Consider the following 7,500-nt stretch of genomic DNA (forward strand, 5'->3'; position numbering starts at 1 on the left):
ATCTGTATGTTAGAAAATTGATTGATGTTTTCATACACCCATAGTTTCAAGAATTTCAGAATTCCCCTCATTATCATATATATATATATATATATATATATATATATATATATATATATATATATATATATATTTTTTTTTTTTTTTTTTTTTTTTATAATAATGATAATAATAATAATAATTTAGCACCACAAACCCCCCTCTCTCTTTCACCAGGCTATCGCACTGGCTTCTTGCTGGCAGTCGCAAATGCAAAGCTAGGCCTTTCTCTGAGCTATCAGGCTCCAGGATCTTCCTTCTGCGGGTCTGAGGCCAGATTTACTAACGCACATACGAGATCGTATGAGGATTGTTTACATCGTAAATCAAGCTACTTTCGTTTCTCGAGAGTATTTTCAAAACACTTCCGAGGTCATATCAGCCTCATATATACCTTCATGTGTGTGCAACTGTGACTTTTCTTTGGGGAAATCAGTTAGTGTGAAAGAGCAACACATTTAGGAGGCATAGTAACAGAAAAACAATACGGCTAATGTAAATAAGGATGGCCTTTGCCGATCCGCGGCAGCCGCGGAAATACTTGATGTGGACCTAACATAAATCACTAAACAAATGTAGTTTATCATGAATTAATCCAGTTTAAAACATCATCAGGTACAAAATTTAAATAAAAATGTATAACTTCCATCAATATGACTATGTTTCTCTTGAACAACAAATTATAGTAAATATTCAATAACAAAGGTGACCAATATATAAGCATACCTCTTAATACATTTATATACACATATATACTATAAATGAGATTATACTACTGAGTAAGAGAGATATAGATAGAAGAAGACAGATATATGCATGTGTGTGTAATATCTCTCTCTACATATATATGTAAATATATATACTTATATGTATATATATCCATATATATGTGTATATATATATGCATATTTATGTACATATTTATATATATATGTATATATATTTATATATACATATGCATCCATATATAAATATATGCTTATGTATATATACATAGTGATTCACATATATACACATATATATGTATATATATATATATATATATATATATATATATATATATATATGTATTGTATTGCATAGATAGGTTGATATAGCTATAGCTTTAGATATACAAAAGTATAAGAATTTATAAGAGTTTATTAATAAATTAGGTGATGATTAATAAAAGCATTAACTGGTGAGCGTGGCCATTTACACCCGTCTCTACCTCAAAAAAAAAAAAAAAAAAAAAAAAAAACAGGTAATACGCACAATTCATGTGAGCCATTTGCTATGGCTTCTCTCTCTCTCTCTCTCTCTCTCTCTCTCTCTATATATATATATATATATATATATATATAATTTGACTAATTAATTTGTTGTTTATACTAATATTTTATTTTGGAAATACTGTTTAATCACAATTTAAAGAAACTGTTATTGGTTAAAGTCATTAATGCCATCTCAGTTCAATGGTTAACGCTCTGTGAATTGAGCTAACGCTGATTTGTCGTTCGAGCCGTTCTATTACGAAATAAAGCCCCATGATGCCTAGCGATAGAAAATATGGTCGGAACGGTTACAACAACAAAAATAATGTCACTTTTATTCTGAACGTATTTGTGACTTCTGCTTCTTACTAAAAAGATTGAAATAATAATAATTGTAATAATAATAACGATAATAATAACAAAACGGGTGTCATAATTAACTTCGGTGTATTCTTATTAGTTAATCTGCCCTATCCACACACACACACACACACACACACACACACACACACACACACATACACACACACACACACATTTACATGTACGTTAATTATACATATACGTGTTTTTTTGTTTTTTTTTTTGGAGTGGGGGTGGGGGGCGGCATGGACTTTGGCTTCATTAAATGCGAGAGTAAAGCCCTACGAAACATGTGATTTCATTACTTTCGAATCATATTTTAGGAGATATTAATGTGGTTTATAGCTTGCTCCTTGAGCAGCAAAACAATGTTACTTTAATCTTTGAATTAGAAAAAAAGAAGACATTTCCAATTTTCTTCGTAAAATTGAGCAGATGCTTTTGGTCCAAAGCCTGCTGACCCATTTCGATCCATAAACACAATACCTCGCAATTTTTTATTTTCTTGTTGGTTTCAACAGCTAAACATGTCCCAGGTGAGGCTCGAACTCACAACCTCGGCATGGCTCAGACACTGTCGTATAAGTACCGTGCGCTAACCGATTGCGCCACTGGGACAATGTTATTATGACAATTCTTGTTAATATGTCCAGCCGTTACAGTTCCATCAGTCCTTCTGGCGGTAATTACTTTTAAATGCTCCTTTCCAAATGCATGGTTTTTGAATTTGTGCCTTTAAGAATATATGAAAACTTAAATTTTGGTTTTGGTAAAAGAACCATCGGTAAAGTCTTTAAGATTTGTATTCAGGATCCATCAATTCAATTGGGATAAGTGCATCACGAGGAACATCCATTAGAGTATATGAAGACTACCAAAGAACAAAGTTCTTTTCTATCACAATCCATCACTTTTTATAATTTAATAGTAAGAACACACCCTTATTTCCTTCAGAATTATTGGTTCTGTACACACTAGCAACCATCTTTGCATCTGTATAAGAGGTAAGGATACCTGCCTTGGTGACCTATTAAAAAAAAACAAAAAAGAATGAAAGAAAGAAAGAAAAAGGCCAGAACCAATAGGCCTCTGCTTTTCAGGACGTTTTTTGACACAAACCTCATGCCCCCCCCCCCCCTCCCTCCTATACTCTACTAACATTTTTTGTTCTTTAGAGGGGATTTAGGTAAATATTTCTTTGGAAATGTTTAGGAAATCTTTTCGGAAAAAAATCTTGCATAACACACTATTGTTTCTGTGTTCTCCAATAATAATGAGACGCCTCTAGTTTCACATGAATATAACTTACCAATGACAGAAAACACATGTCACGCATTTCATCATTCCCTTGCGCTATTTCAGGGCTGAATCAGATATACCAATTTTTTTAAATCAAATCCAATTAATCAATCACTGTACAATGCTCTACGCGTATAAAAACCGGGCACGTCACTCTTGGAATAACAGTTTCGCCTGCACCACATCAGAAGTAAAAAATACATTTTATTCCGAAACATGGCATTGATGGCAAGACTGCTACTATATGAATATGTGCATGCATATGTATGTCTATCTATGTAAATGTACATTTACATATACTTGAAAAAATATATATATACATAAACTTTGACATATACTTACAAACACATACATTTATAACTATATATGTATAAATATACATATATATGTATACATATATACATATACATGTATGCATATATACATATATATGTATGCATATATACATATATATGTAAGCATATAGACATATACATATATATGTATGCATATATTCATATGCATGTATTTACATAGATACATACATATACAGGCGCACACACATATATCTCTATATACATATGTATATATGTACATATACATATTTTTACATACTTATGTTAATATATATATATATATATATATATATATATATTCATGTGTATATATATATATATATATATATATATATATATATATAGTATACATGTGGACACATTCACATACATACATTTTCATATAAAGATATAGATATATGTGTATATTTATATATACATATATATACACATATATGTACTTTGACACACAACCTCAAGGGGATAGGCAAAAAATACCACTGACACATGTTTCCATATTGTTCTTTAATCACATCTAACACCAGAGTCCTTTCCCTCACTAGGTTAGCGCAAGTGCAAGGCCAGAACTTTCTCAGAGCTATCAGGTTCATGGATCTCCCTTCATTGGTTCTGCATTAGCCGCCAGTTTCTCCGACCTGCTGCAAGGCCTGCCATCAACTTCGGAGATGCTTCCCCTGCTGGAACTTTAGCTATAGTAGGTTACCCTTAAGATTTTTTTGTATGTTCATGAGTCAGACATATCTAATTACCTATTCTCGCTAATAAATTTGTAAATTCATAATCAGGATCTTGGCTCTCATGTTTTTAATTCTACACCTATACACAGAATGAAATGTTGATCAATGCCTCTTTTAATCTCCAATCAGAGTCGTCCCCTGTATAACTTTAACTATGCCGTCAACGATGCCTTTGGTAACGATTTCGGCTCCCAAGAGGGGCAGGATGGATACAACACTCAGGGATAATACTACATGCAGCTTCCCGACGGTCGCCTGTAGAGGGTCACTTACACTGTCAACGGCGACCAAGAATACGTGGCTCAGGTGACGTACGAGGCAGTGGCTCAGTACCCTGCCTCCTAGCCGTCTGCCTCCTACTCACCCGCACCATCTTATGGTTGATTTCTGCAATCTGGATGTTCATATACATATCATTCTGTTGTTTTTTTGTAATGTTAAATATTAGCATGACGAAAAAAAAAAAAAAAAAAAAAAAAACATACTCAAGCAAGACGTTTCTCCAACCCCTTTTATAGAATATTCATAAAATATATGTATGATTCCGGAACATGAATCTTAATGTAAGTTTATATGAAGACAGACACGTGTCCGTGTATGTTTACAGAGAGAGAATGCATATGCATAGGGCTTTATGTATATATGCCTATGTTTATATATACATACACAAATATGCATATATACATATATAGAGATAGGGCCTATACATGTGTGTGCGTGTGTTTGTGTATGTGATATACATTTACATATACATTCAAACACGTGCTCATGTGTAACAGTGATTATTTCATCACGAGTAATCATGTACAAATGCTCAGTTATGTTACAGGAGTGCACAGTTTGCGTGTGTTCACGGCACACACGCAAACTCACACCTTCACACAAATATATAGACATGAAACTTGTGTAGAAGTTTTGTGGAATTAGTTTATTCCTTTTTCATATACCCGTGCTTCAGGAGTCTTGCAAAATTTCCAACATTATTTTTGTCGTATTTAGCATCATTGTCGACGTACACACACACACACACACACACACACACACACACACACACACACACACACACACATATATATATTTATATATATATATATATATATATATATATTTATTTATATTATTGCACATACATGGACACATAAACACACCCAAACATCTTTATGCGTATATATACATATATCTATATGATATATATGAAAGTATGCGTGTTTATTCATTTATGTAAAATATATTTATAAACAAGAATATAAATATGTTTATATATATATATATATATATATATATATATATATATATATATATATATACGTATGTATTTATACATATATAAACATATTCAGATATATATACACGTATAGAAAGAGGAGAGATAGTGCATGCATATAGACTATGAATACACACATGTATATATAAACATATATGTATATGTATGCATATACATATAAACACACACATACCTCCCTGTGTGCGATCCATGCAAACATCAATATGTACATTCACGCTCGCTTACACACATATAAATATACTCAAACACACACCCATATATGTATATATAGATAAAATTCACTTACTGCTAGCTATATGTTTATATCAGAAAATTGATGGAATATGTCTGCACTGTTTAAATTTACCCATATATTTATGAGTCTTTCATAATTCCCCTCATTAGTTTTTTATCTAAAAATAAATAATGAAAAAATAGTGCCATAAACCCTCTCTCTTCCAGTGGGTTGTCGCCCTGGCTTCCTTGCTAGCAGCCGCAAATGCAAAGCTAGACCTTTTTCAGAACTATTAGGCTTCCTCTGACCTGCAAGACCTGCCACTAACTTCGGAGGAACTGCTTCGGTTGGAACCTACAACCCCCCTGTAGTAAATTACCCTGAAAACATAATGATAATGATAACAGTAGTAGTAATAATAATAATAATAATAATAACAACATAGTATTAGTAATAATGGTAACAATTATAATAACAACACTAGCAGAAATAGTAATATTTTTGTATACAAAACATAAATACTTCAAAAAGCAAATCTTCAGAATCTTGATTTTAGTAATGGTTCTCTTATTCTATCTTACTGTTGCAAGTAACGTTTGAGAGAGAAAAAAAAAAAAAAATATTGCAGTTACAGATTACCATTCCTTCCATTTCTTTCTAATCCCACATAGACTCGCCATTAGTGTAACTTCAACTATGCCGTCAACGACGTATTTGGTAACGATTTCGGCGCGATGGATTCAACCCTCAGGAATCCTACTACGTGTAGTTTCCTGACGGGCGTCACTTACACTTTCAACGGCGATCAAGGATACGTGGCTCAGGTGCCGTACTAGGGAGTGACTCAGTACCCTGCGTTCCAGCCTATTGCCTCCTACTACTACTCTTATGGCTTGTTCTGCAAACCAAATATCAACATTGTGAAGGTTATTCATCTACATATTGAAACAAGAGTTGTTTCTACTTTGCCAACACTATAATGATGATAAAAGATATTTCACACATATACTCTGTATCTAAAGCCTTTACATAGTTCCTCTGGCAAGAAATATTTCACGTTCAGTGTTTGCCCTACCAAAAAGTCAAGTGAAGGCGTGTGTTCTAATTGGAACGTAATGCATTATATAAGCAAAAAGATAAAGCATGACGTCTAAGAAGGCATTAATAGTATATAAAAGCGTTGTCGTATAACAAAATGAAGTAGTGTGGTAGGTGTGGCAAAAGTTCTTTATCGTAGATTTTCATATTATAATTTGTGAAGATTTAGAATTTACGTATTTTATGTTATGTTATTTATCATAATTTATGTTATGTTATTTATCATAATTTATGTTATGTTATTTATCATAATTTATGTTATGTTATTTATCATAATTTATGTTATGTTATTTATCATAATTTATGTTATGTTATTTATCATAATTTATATTATGTTATTTATCATAATTTATGTGAAGTTATTTATCATAATTTATGTAGTCTTAAGTTGTTATCTTCATTTGTTAATGTTCAATCATTAGTACTAGCTAATTAATTATTTACTTAATTATTATCAAACGAATATTCACTGCTCATGTTATTTTCTAGGAGGCTGGATCCAGGTTACATTTTGAAATATTTAATATGGTCGTAATTCTTTTTTTTAATTCAAGTCAAGGTACGTGGTGTATTTACAACAACACTCGTAATCTCAAATCAGAAAAAAAATATACATATCTGAGATTTTTCCCACATGCTTACAGTAATTGCCGCTGGACAGGACAGAACTGGCAAACTAAACAATTTGTCCCAGGTGAGGCTCGAACTCACAACCTCGGCATGGCTCAGACACTGTCGTATAAGTACCGTGCGCTAACCGATTGCGCCACTGGGACAATGTTAAAATGACAAATCTTGTTAATCTGTCCAGCCGTTATAGTTGTATCAGTCCCTCTGGCGGTAGTTACTATCAAATGACCATTGCCAAATACATGAT

At 32.4% G+C, this 7,500-nt stretch overlaps 2 non-coding genes across 2 annotated transcripts; both read right to left on the reverse strand.

The window, feature by feature from the left end:
• Positions 1-2,183: 2,183 nt before the first annotated feature.
• On the reverse strand, positions 2,184-2,273 carry Trnai-uau. The gene is given in 2 exon segments: positions 2,184-2,219; positions 2,236-2,273. It is a non-coding gene; the product is annotated as a tRNA-Ile (tRNA).
• A 5,036-nt stretch (positions 2,274-7,309) lies between these two features.
• Positions 7,310-7,399, reverse strand: Trnai-uau. The gene is given in 2 exon segments: positions 7,310-7,345; positions 7,362-7,399. It is a non-coding gene; the product is annotated as a tRNA-Ile (tRNA).
• Between the last annotated feature and the right edge of the window lie 101 nt (positions 7,400-7,500).

Source organism: Penaeus chinensis, chromosome 7, assembly GCF_019202785.1.
Source record: "Penaeus chinensis breed Huanghai No. 1 chromosome 7, ASM1920278v2, whole genome shotgun sequence".
Classification (NCBI taxonomy): domain Eukaryota; kingdom Metazoa; phylum Arthropoda; class Malacostraca; order Decapoda; family Penaeidae; genus Penaeus; species Penaeus chinensis.